Here is an 11,882-nt window from a genome sequence, read left to right on the forward strand (position 1 = left end):
ACCGGGTACTCACTTGAGGCTGAGTCGACCTAGGGGAGGCCCAGAACCGGTTCAAATAATCGTCACTGGGTGTTGGCTGTGAGCGGGAATCAAACTCGGGTCGTTATGTTCGTAGAGCAGCGCACTAACCGCTAGACTACCGCCACACACGTTACACACACACACTACACACACACACGCACAGTACACACACACAGTACACACACACACGCACAGTGCACACACACACAGTACACACGCACAGTACACACACACAGTACACACACACGGTACACACACACGCACGACACATACGCACAGTACACACACACACGCGCAGTACACACGCACGCACACAACAACAACCGCCATTCGCCACTAAGTGGCGGTGACGTCACCACGACGCTTGTGCCAGGCTATGTGCACCCTGAGGCCACGTGAAGTGTCGAACGCCCGCTGGCAGGAGGTCACGGGGCAGACCCAGGTGCCACGGGTCGACTGACTGAGATGACTGGCTGATGCACCACCTGTGCCCCCTACTGTGCCAACCTGCTGTGCTTTAGCCACCCGGCGCTCCGCTCGTTGTTCTGAGCGTCGCTCCTCCGCCCTCCGTTGTTGTTGGAGGGCGACTACCTCCAACTGCCCAATAGCGTCCTTCACGAGCCTCCTCCACAGAGGCCGATCTTGACACCGTTGGTACCAGTCATCGGCAAGTCCACTCAGCTCCACGTCCTCCTGTACCACATCACTCCATCTCTTCTCTAGCCCGTGCCGCGCCCGCTTAGCCCCCTCAATCCGGCCGAACAAAAGCTGTTTCGGCATGCGGTGGCTGGGCATGCGGGCTACATGACCCAGCCATCGCAGCCTTGCCCGCCGGAGGAGCTCACCGATGGGACCCTGCCCAGATCTTTCAAGGATTTGTGAGCTCCTCACACAATCCAGTCTGGTTAAACCCAGGATGGATCATAGGCAGGCCAGCCTGAATGTTTCTAACCGGCGAAGATGCTTCATTAAGGGGGTCCACGTTTCGCAAGCGTAGAGAAGGGAGGGAATGACCGTGGCCGAGAAGACCTGAAGCTTAGTGCGGAGCGACAGACCAGGTAGCTTCCACACAGCGTTACGCAACCGATGAAAAGATATTGCCGCTCGACTGATTCGGAGTGAGACCTCTGCTGTTAAACTGGAGCCAGTCATAAGCACACTGCCCAGGTATGGGAAACTCTCCACTCTCTCCACAACTGCCCCATCACCGATCGGGAGTTGTGGGGGTGGAGTATCCGATGGTACAAAATACCCAGGCAGGTGCTTAGTTTTGGTGGGGTTGATGGTAAGGCCCCACCTCTTAGTGGCACGCTCCAGTCTCAGCCCGCTCACCATCATGAAGGTCCTTAATGATCGTGAGCAGAGGGTCAGGTACTCCAAAAGCACGAAGAACGACCCAGAGCCCAGGCCTACTGATGGTAACATAGGCCTTGACCAGGTCAATAAAGCAGAGATGTAGGTCTTGTTGGAATTCCCTACACCTCTGCTGTAGCAGACGGACAGAAAATATGGCATCTGTGCAGGACCGCCCTTTCCTGAAACCGCATTGGGGCTCCGCAAGCCTCTCCTCAGCGTGCCTGGCAAGGCGATGCTGAATAATCCTTGCCAGGACCTTTCCCGGCACACTGAGCAGTGAGATGCCCCTGTAGTTGTTACAGTCTGTGCGGTCCCCCTTCTCAAAAAGGGGGACCACCAGGGCATCCTTCCAATCCTGCGGAACCCGTCCAGTGGTCCAGACTGTTGTTATGATGTCATATAGGGCACTCTGTGCACAAACGCCACCCTCCCTCAGCATTTCGCTTGGGAGATCATCTCTGCCCGCTGCCTTTCCTGGTCTCAGACTCCGGATCGCCTTCAGTACTTCCTCAACAGATGGCACCTCAGCCAGCCACTCACAGGGGGTGACTTCTTCCAATATGAGGCACCGCAGCCTCAGCAGGGTCATCCTCACTTTGTGCCACGATGTTTTCCTGGCTGAGGGATTTTCCCTCCCCCAGGACCTCACAGAAATGCTCAGCAAATCTGCAAACCTGTTCCTGGGGGTCGGAGATTGGATCACCGTTTTTTCCCCTAATGATGGTAATAGGTGTGGCGCTGCAGGTTACTTTTTTGATGGAGTTAAATAGAGATTTGTGATCACGGTCCACTGAGGCAGACTCCATCTCCTCAGCAACCCGCGACCACCACCCATCCTTGCAGCGCCTGACGGCTCTCCGAACCTCCGAGCGAAGGCTGCGGTAAGCCTCCTCATTCTCTGACGTGGGATTCTGTAGCCGATGGCAGTGGGCCTGTCGCTTTTTCTCAACCATCCTGAACACCTCCTCTGTCAGCCAGGGTCTCTGGGGAGGTCTGGACCGCGTACCCAAAGCAGCCATTACAGCTGCATGAGTCACAGTCCTAAACCTCGCCCATTTACCCTCGACATCAGGAGTCGGGGACGATGTCAATCCCAGCCGCAAGCGATGATGAAATTCTCGCTTGCAACTTTCATCAGATAACTGAGACCAGGCCACTTCAGGTCGGAATGGGGTCCTGGGTGTACACCCACCACCGGAGTGGAAGAATGGCAGGCGCATCTTACAGATGACTAGTCGATGGTCAGAGGGCAGATCAGCTCCACGGTAGGTCCTGGTGTCAAGGACATGGGCTCGCATCCACTGGTCCGTCACTATGTAGTCCAGCAGATGTTCTTGCTTGGACCCGGCATGCATCCATGATGTTGTGTGGATGCGCCGATGCCGGAACAGCGTGTTGGTAATTACAAGCCCATGGGCTGCACAAAAATCTAGCAGCCTCCTACCGTTGTTATTGAGCTGATCTGGCCCATGCCCTCCAATCACTCCAGACCAGGTGCCAGTATCATGACCAACTCGGGCATTGAAGTCACAGACACAACACACACAGAGACACACACACACAGAGACACACACACAGCGACACACAACACACACAGACACACACACACTGAGACGCGCACACAGAGACAGACACAACACAAATGTCTCCCCGTGTAGTCTCCCTGACGGGCTGCGCGAGGCTTACAGACACACACACAGAGACACACACACACAGAGACACACACACAGACACAATACACACAGACACACACACAGACAGACACAACACAAATGTCTCCCCGTGTAGTCTCCCTGACGGGCTGCGTGAGGCTTACACACACAGAGACACACACACAGAGACACACACACAGAGACACACACACAACACACAGACACACACACAGGCACACACACACAGAGACACACACACAGACACACAACACACACACACAGAGACACACACACAGAGACACACACACACAGAGACACACACAGAGACTCACACAGATACACACACAGACACAGAGACACACACACACAGAGACACACACACAGAGACACACACACACAGAGACTCACACAGATACACACAGACACACACACAGACACACACACACACCCACACACAGAGATACACACACAGAGACACACACACAGAGACACACAGACACACAGAGACACACACACAGAGACACACACACAGACACACACACAGAGACACAACACAGAGACACACAGACACACACACAGATACACACACAGATACACACACAGATACACACACAGAGACACACACAGACAGAGACACACACACAGACACAACACAAATGTCTCCCCGTGTAGTCTCCCTGACGGGCTGCGTGAGGCTGACAGAGCCCGCGCGTCTTTGTGGGCCTCAGGCTGTGAGGGCGAGAGGTCGGCTCCACTCTCTCACTCACCGCCCTCCTTGTTGTGTCGCCCGCTCTCGTTCACGTTTTTGTTTTATTATAGGCGTAGTTGTTGATGTTACAGTATTAGTTATTATAGCAGTTCATGTTTTTATTACTATTGTAACTGTTTATATAATTGCTGTTGTAAGTTGTTGATGTTATTATTAGTGTTATAGTTATGATTGTAGATGTTGTTGTTATTATAGTTACGATTGTAGATGTTATTGTTATTATAGTAGTAGTTATACTTATGATTATAGATGTTGTGGTGGTGGTGGTTGTTAGTCTCCTCAGAACACACAGCCGCCTTCTCCCGCCAAAACGCGACACTTTGGTGGTGGAGGGAGAGGGTCGTGTGGGCGAAACCAACGCGAGTAGCGGGCGAGGAAGGGGTGAATGCCACCGGCGAACTTAAATTGTTTTAAATTATGGGGGTACACAGCAAACGCCACCTTTCACTAACGCTAGCGAGCCCCTCTTGCTTCTTGTCCGCTATGGATGAAATAATTAAACATCAAACAAATTCGCTACATTTATTCAGCGCGTCTTGAGTTTTGATGCTTTAAATCCCCCTCCCCCTCTTCTGGGCTATGCTTGGTATAGTCTGAAACGCAGCAGCGCCTTATCTAGTCTATGCTATTTACCATGGGCCTTAATCCGGGCTATGAAATAAAGTTCAATGTCACGTGCAATGGAGCTGACCAATTAAAAAACACCCACAAAATATCAACACCACGTGACTCGTGGTGGGAGGGGGGTTGCCATCTTGGTAAGGGAGAAGCCACCACACACCCCCCTACCCAAGATGACCGCCCAAACGTTGTTTGACTGGTTGTTGGGGATAACCTCTGATAGCCAATAGCGACTATTAGGCGACTATTCACACTCGACTATTGCGGAGCTGTAGAAGCCCATCACGGTTTTACCCCGTCGTGGTCTTTGCGCAGGCAAAGTGAGTTCTCAGGCCCGTACGGGCGTACAGCCGTTTCAATACGGGCAAACAACAATACAAATCCGTGTCGATTTGTTTGTGTTTCTTCCTTGTGATGGGACTTTGTAGGATTAACGTTGAGATTTATAAGGGGCACGGGGTGATCAGTAAGGTCTGAATTGGTCTGTAATAAGGTAGGGCACTGATAAGGGGTTGACAGCTGTGTAGTGTATAGTGTAGTATAATGTATAGGATGAACGTTGAGATTTATAAGGGGCACGGGGTGATCAGTAAGGTCTGAATTGGTCTGTAATAAGGTAGGGCACTGATAAGGGGTTGACAGCTGTGTAGTGTATAGTGTAGTATAATGTATAGGATGAACGTTGAGATTTATAAGGGGCACGGGGTGATCGACAAGGTCTGAATTGGTCTGTAATAAGGCAGAGCGCCGATAAGGGGTTGACAGCTGTGTAGTGTATAGTGTAGTATAATGTATAGGATGAACGTTGAGATTTATAAGGGCCACGGGGTGATCAGTAAGGTCTGAGTTGGTCTGTAATAAGGTAGGGCACTGATAAGTGGTTGAGAGTTATGCTACTGACACTAACGGTGTGACTATGCATACGTAGTCGTTCAGAGTGTTCAACGTCGGCCTGGGTGCTGCGGTCGTCCAGGCGGGCACCGTTCTGGCCCACGTGGGGAGGCCGGCGAGGTGACCACAGATGTCTCGTGGCCACAGTGAAGCGGAGGAGCGAGCCGGACGAATCATGGATGGGCGCGCTGCGCTGTCGGGGTGTTGGCAATTGCCTCTTGATGAGAGCTCTAAACCAAATCCTGTGTTCTGAACACCTCATTGGATGCCCTGTCGGCCGTGTGGGTTTTCTACCACACTTGACTTGTCGTCGGGGTGTTGGCAATTGCCTCTTGATGAGAGCTCTAAACCAAATCCTGTGTTCTGAACACCTCGGGTTCTAAATTTTGATTTAAAGCTTTCGTGACTGCAGTAATTCATATTCTTAGCTCTTTCGGTAAAGTCACCACGTTGAAGGGAAACAATGAAACAATAATATATATAAAACAATAAAAATGCTCACGACGTTTCGACCATAACACAAACGGTCGTCATCAGTTTGTGTTATGGTCGAAACGTCGTGAGAATTTTTATTGTTTTATATATATTATTTTATTGTTTCCCTTCAACGTGGTGACTTTACCGAAAGAGCTAAGAACACCTCGGGCTCTGTTCCAGTTTAATTGTCTCCCGATGGGACTCCACTTGGCTCCGGTCACGTTCCAGCGACTCACGCAGCTGGTCCTAGCAGGCCTCCAATGGGACTCCCGCCTCGTTTATTTGGACGACGTGATCGTCTTCGGACGCACGTTCCAGGAGCAGCTGCAGCGGCCGCGATCGGTGTTCAAAGTTCGGGCGGCCAATCTTACGTTTAAACCACAGTCAAGTGTCACCTTCTGCAGACATCGGTTCGCTACTTGGGGCGCATCGTCAGCGAGTCCGGGGATAGCCACGGACCACCACAAAACTGCGTGCGTGCGCAACATGGCCAACCCCCACGTCGGTGGGTGACGTTTGCAGCTTTGTCGTATTACCGCCGCTTTGTGCCCAAATTTTGAAAAAATTGCAAAACCGCTCCATGCTCTCACTGCGAAAAGGCCAAAGATTTTGGTGGGGGGGGGGGGTGGAGGAGGAAACCGCATTTGTCGCGCTGTGGGACGGCCTCGTGACTGCTTTGTGACGTCATACACCAACGTGCATTGAGGCCCTTGTAAGGACTGCTTTGTGACGTCATACACCAACGTGCATTGAGTCCCTTGTAAGGACTGCTTTGTGATGTCACACACCAACGTGCATTGAGGCCCTTGTAAGGATTGCTTTGTGACGTCATACACCAACGTGCATTGAGGCCCTTATAAGGACTGCTTTGTGACGTCATACACCAACATGCATTGAGGCCCTTGTAAGGACTGCTTTGTGACGTCATACACCAACGTGCATTGAGGCCCTTGTAAGGACTGCTTTGTGACGTCACACACCAATGTGCATTGAGGCCCTTGTAAGGACTGCTTTGTGACGTCATACACCAACGTGCATTGAGGCCCTTATAAGGACTGCTTTGTGACGTCATACACACAAACACACCACATCCGGGGGCTCGCTCTAATGAGTTGAAAAACATTCCAAGGGGCAATTCAGTGGCCCTGTATCTACACAAGTTTTTTGGGACGACCTCCGGAGGGAGAATACTAGCGGGGGGGGGGGGGGGGGAGGGTTGATGACATTAAGCGCCAGGAGGTCCGTGGAGCCAGAAGCAAAGATGACCCAAGGCTGGCCTCATGAATCCTCAGGAGGCGTGAAAGTGGCAGGAGCTTTGAGCTTTTGATGCGTCTAAGAGAATTAATGAAGCAAGGTAGAAATTCCTACATAACAGGTACCGTGTACAAACTTCACATTCGTCAGTCCTGCACAGACAGATTCCGAGTAGTACTCGCAATCAGCCTTAAGTTGAGATTTGCAGAAGCAAAAGCTCTGATCAATTAAGAGTTGAGTTATTGCTCAAGCAGATGAAGTATCACTGAACGTTTTATTTTATTTTGTTTCTTAATATTTCGAGTCACTTGCAGAGTCAAGGACCTCAAGAAGTTGTACTGCACTAAGCTAAGAGTTTGTGATAAAGTTAAGACTCGTGACAAATGGAACTTGAGTCGCACACCGATATCAAGTGCGCATGAAATTATTGTCAAAGGGATAGGCTGACCGGGTGTTCAACTCCCCCCACTCGCCTCGGCACTCTCGCAGGCCAATGGCAATTTCTGGATCGGACTGCAGAAGGTTGGAATCGCACCACCAGGAGCAGGCAACAAGCAGCAGTGGTAGTGGTGGATGGATGATTTTTTTATTATGAACGGGTGTTGATTTACCTTGCCTCAACACCATCATCAACATCACTAACAACATTCAAAACATCATCAACATCAAAGTCATTAACACCATCTTCAACATCATCAACATCGTCTCTCTCTCTGTCTCTTTGTGTCTCTCTGTGTATATCTCCCCGTCTCTTTCCCCATGCCTCTCCCTATCCATCTCTCTGTGTGGCCATGTATCTCTCTGTCTCTCTGTGTCTCCGCTGTCTCTGTGTCTCTGTATTTCTCCCCGTCTCTTTCCCCATGCCTCTCCCTATCCGTCTCTCTGTGTGGCCATGTATCTCTCTGTCTCTCTGTGTCTCCGCTGTCTCTGTGTCTCTCTCTCTATTTCTCCCCATCTCTTTCCCCATGTCTCTCCGTCTCCAACTCTCTCTCTCTGTCTCTCCATGTCTCTCTCTGTCTCCCTGTCTGTGTCTATCTCGCTTTCGGTTTGAGCGGTCGATGTCCCGCAGAGGGCGGTGGAAATGATAAAACATTTGTTTTTTTACAATGAACATTAAGTAAATACAAGTAAACATCCCGGCATCGAGTTGCAGTTTGTAAAATTAACTCTAAAATTACGATTCTCGCTACGCATCATCACACGGCGGATATACGCACAATCGTCGTGTTCGGCAAAGGAATGACAAATCCTCTTCAAGTCAAAATATTAAAATATGATCGCCCATGAAGAACCAACGGTGAACGAGCAGTTAACAATGAACACCGGCAAAGTGGCTCAGTGGAAAAGGGGGCCAGATTCAATCCCTGGTTGACTCAGCCCATCATCATCACAACTAAAGTGAGCACCACTCTGCAGGGAAGTGAGCCTGCAGTGTGCCACAGCTACCTCGCTCCTTTCCTCTCGCACATCCAGCCCTCTCACTCTCTCCTTCATTTCTACCCCACACCTCTCCCTCCCTCCCCCCCGCTCACCCTCTCCTTACAGCACCCCGTGTCCCTCTCACTCTCTCCCTCCCTCCCTCTCCTGGCCTCCCTCAGGGCTCCTAATCGGAACGAATCTCCCCAACAATCTCAACAGACCCCTCTGCCTCTCTCCCTCTCCACCTCCTCTCCCGCCCTCCCTCTCTCCACCTCCTCTCCCACCCTCCCTCTCTCCACCTCCTCTCCCGCCCTCCCTCTCTCCACCTCCTCTCCCACCCTCCCTCTCTCCACCTCCTCTCCCGCCCTCCCTCTCTCCACCTCCTCTCCCGCCCTCCCTCCCGCTCTCTCCCTGCCGGTTCCTAATCGGCACGACCCTTCCCGGCAGCCCCACGGCGCCCATGGCCGCGGCGATCTGCCGCAGCGTCCGTCTCTGCTCCGCCGCCGCCCCCGTCTGCGGCCGCCCCCCCTCCACGTCCCGGCGGCCTCCCTCTCTCGCTCTCCCTACCTCTCGCCTCGTCGCCTCCACCGCCCTCTCCACCAGTCTGTCGACCGTCCTCTCGTTCCCCCTCGCGGCAATATCAAACCGAGCTTGCTGCGCCTCGGTCCTAGGCCACGAGTCGCCGACCCTCTGATCCACTCGCCTCCTCGCGTCCGCCTGTCTGTCCCACGCAGATCTCTCCGCCTCCAGCCTCTCTCTCCCCGCCTCCTCCCTGTTGAGCGTCCTCTCTTCGCCAATGGCTCGTCTCACCCACGCCGTCAGCAGCCTGGCTCTCTCCGCGTTGAGCATCGCCATCTCCACGTCCTCCCCGCGGGGCACCGACCGGTTCACCAGCCTCCTCACGGGCATCTTTCTCCGCCACTGGTCCCTGTCTGCGATGAGCCCCTGTCGGGCCCGCACGCCCGCAGCAGCCGGCTCTCTCCTCGGCTCCCTCTGGACCCCCCTCTCTCCCCCTCGCCTCGCTTCCTCCTCCCTGCCGCGTCCTCTCCTCGCTCCCCCTCCCCTCTCCATGGCGCTCCTCTGGATGCCGCCTCGGCCCACACACGCTTCCCGTACCGTCACAAACATCGCCATCATCATCATCATCGTCAAAACACACGTACACACACAGATACACACGCAGATACATACACACACACAGACACACACACAGATACACACGCAGACAAACACATATAACAATAACCGCCATTCACCACTAAGTGGCGGTGATGTCACCACGACGCTTGTGCCAGGCTATGTGCACCCTGAGGCCACGTGAAGTGTCGAACGCCCGCAGGCAGGAGGTCACGGGGCAGACCCAGGTGCCACGGGTCGACTGACTGAGATGACTGGCTGATGCACCACCTGTGCCCCCTACTGTGTCAACCCGCTGTGCTTTAGCCACCCGGCGCTCCGCTCGTTGTTGTGAGCATCGCTCCTCCACACTCCGTTGTTGTTGGAGGGCGACTACCTCCAACTGCCCAGTAGCGTCCTTCACGAGCCTCCTCCACAGAGGCCGATCTTGACACCGCTGGTACCGGTCATCGGCAAGTCCACTCAGCTCCACGTCCCCCTGTACCACATCACTCCATCTCTTCTCTAGCCCGTGCCGCGCCCGCTTAGCCCCCTCAATCCGGCCGAACAGAAGCTGTTTCGGCATGCGGTGGCTGGGCATGCGGGCTACATGACCCAGCCATCGCAGCCTTGCCCGCCGGAGGAGCTCACCGATGGGACCTTGCCCAGATCTTTCAAGGATTTGTGAGCTCCTCACACAATCCAGTCTGGTTAAACCCAGGATGGATCGTAGGCAGGCCAGCCTAAATGTTTCTAACCGGTGAAGATGTTCCATTAGGGGGGTCTACGTTTCGCAAGCGTAGAGAAGGGAGGGAATGACCGTGGCCGAGAAGACCTGAAGCTTAGTGCGGAGCGACAGACAGGGTAGCTTCCACACAGCGTTACGCAACCGATGAAAAGATATTGCCACTCGACTGATTCGGAGTGAGACCTCTGCTGTTAAACTGGAGCCAGTCATAAGCACACTGCCCAGGTATGGGAAACTCTCCACTTTCTCCACAACTGCCCCATCACCGATTGGGAGTTGTGAGGGTGGAGTGTCCGATGGTACAAAATACCCAGGCAGGTGCTTAGTTTTGGTGGGGCTGATGTTAAGGCCCCACCTCTTAGTGTCACGCTCTAGTCCCAGCAGCAGCGTCTCCAACTCCTCCTCTGACTGAGCAGCTATTACCAAATCATCAGCATACATAACGTGGTTGAGCAATAGGGAGCCATCCCTTGACCGCACCCGGGCATCGATCAGCCTCCCATTATATCTGGACCATATGGAGATTCCCCCGGTACAGCTATTGAAGGCTTCACGAACTACGTGGTCAAAATAGATGTTAAATAATGTGGGAGCCAGAGGACATCCCTGTCGCACCCCAAGGTGTACAGAGAATGGCTCTGACTCCCGGCCACGTAGTTTTACCCGGGCCCGCTCACCATCATGAAGGTCCTTAATGATCGTGAGCAGAGGGTCAGGTACGCCAAAAGCACGAAGAATGACCCAGAGCCCAGGCCTACTGATGGTATCATAGGCCTTGACCAGGTCAATAAAGCAGAGATGTAGGTCTTGTTGGAATTCCCGACACCTCTGCTGTAGCAGACGGACAGAAAATATGGCATCTGTGCAGGACCACCCTTTCCTGAAACCGCATTGGGGCTCCGCAAGCCTCTCCTCAGCGTGCCTGGCAAGGCGATGCTGAATAATCCTTGCCAGGACCTTTCCCGGCACACAGACACACACACACACAGACACACACACACAGACACACACACAGACACACACACAGACACACACACAGACACACAGACACAAACACACAGACACACACACAGACACACACACACACAGACACACACAGACACACACACAGACACACAGACACAACAACAACAACAACAACCGCCATTCGCCACTAAGTGGCGGTGACGTCACCACGACGCTTGTGCCAGGCTATGTGCACCGTGAGGCCACGTGAAGTGTCGAACGCCCGCTGGCAGGAGGTCACTGGGCAGACCCAGGTGCCACGGGTCGACTGACTGAGATGACTGGCTGATGCACCACCTGTGCCCCCTACTGTGCCAACCTGCTGTGCTTTAGCCACCCGGCGCTCCGCTCGTTCTGAGCGTCGCTCCTCCGCCCTCCGTTGCTGTTGGAGGGCGACTGCCTCCAAATGCCCAGTAGCATCCTTCACGAGCCTCCTCCACAGAGGCCGATCTTGACACCGCTGGTACCAGTCATCGGCAAGTCCACTCAGCTCCACGTCCTCCTGTACCACATCACTCCATCTCTTCTCTAGCCCGTGCCGCGCCCGCTTAGC

This window comes from Petromyzon marinus, unplaced genomic scaffold (assembly GCF_048934315.1).
Source record: "Petromyzon marinus isolate PM22_M1 ecotype Great Lakes invasive population unplaced genomic scaffold, UKy_Petmar_22M1.pri1.0 PM_G_Scaffold_53, whole genome shotgun sequence".
NCBI lineage: Eukaryota > Metazoa > Chordata > Hyperoartia > Petromyzontiformes > Petromyzontidae > Petromyzon > Petromyzon marinus.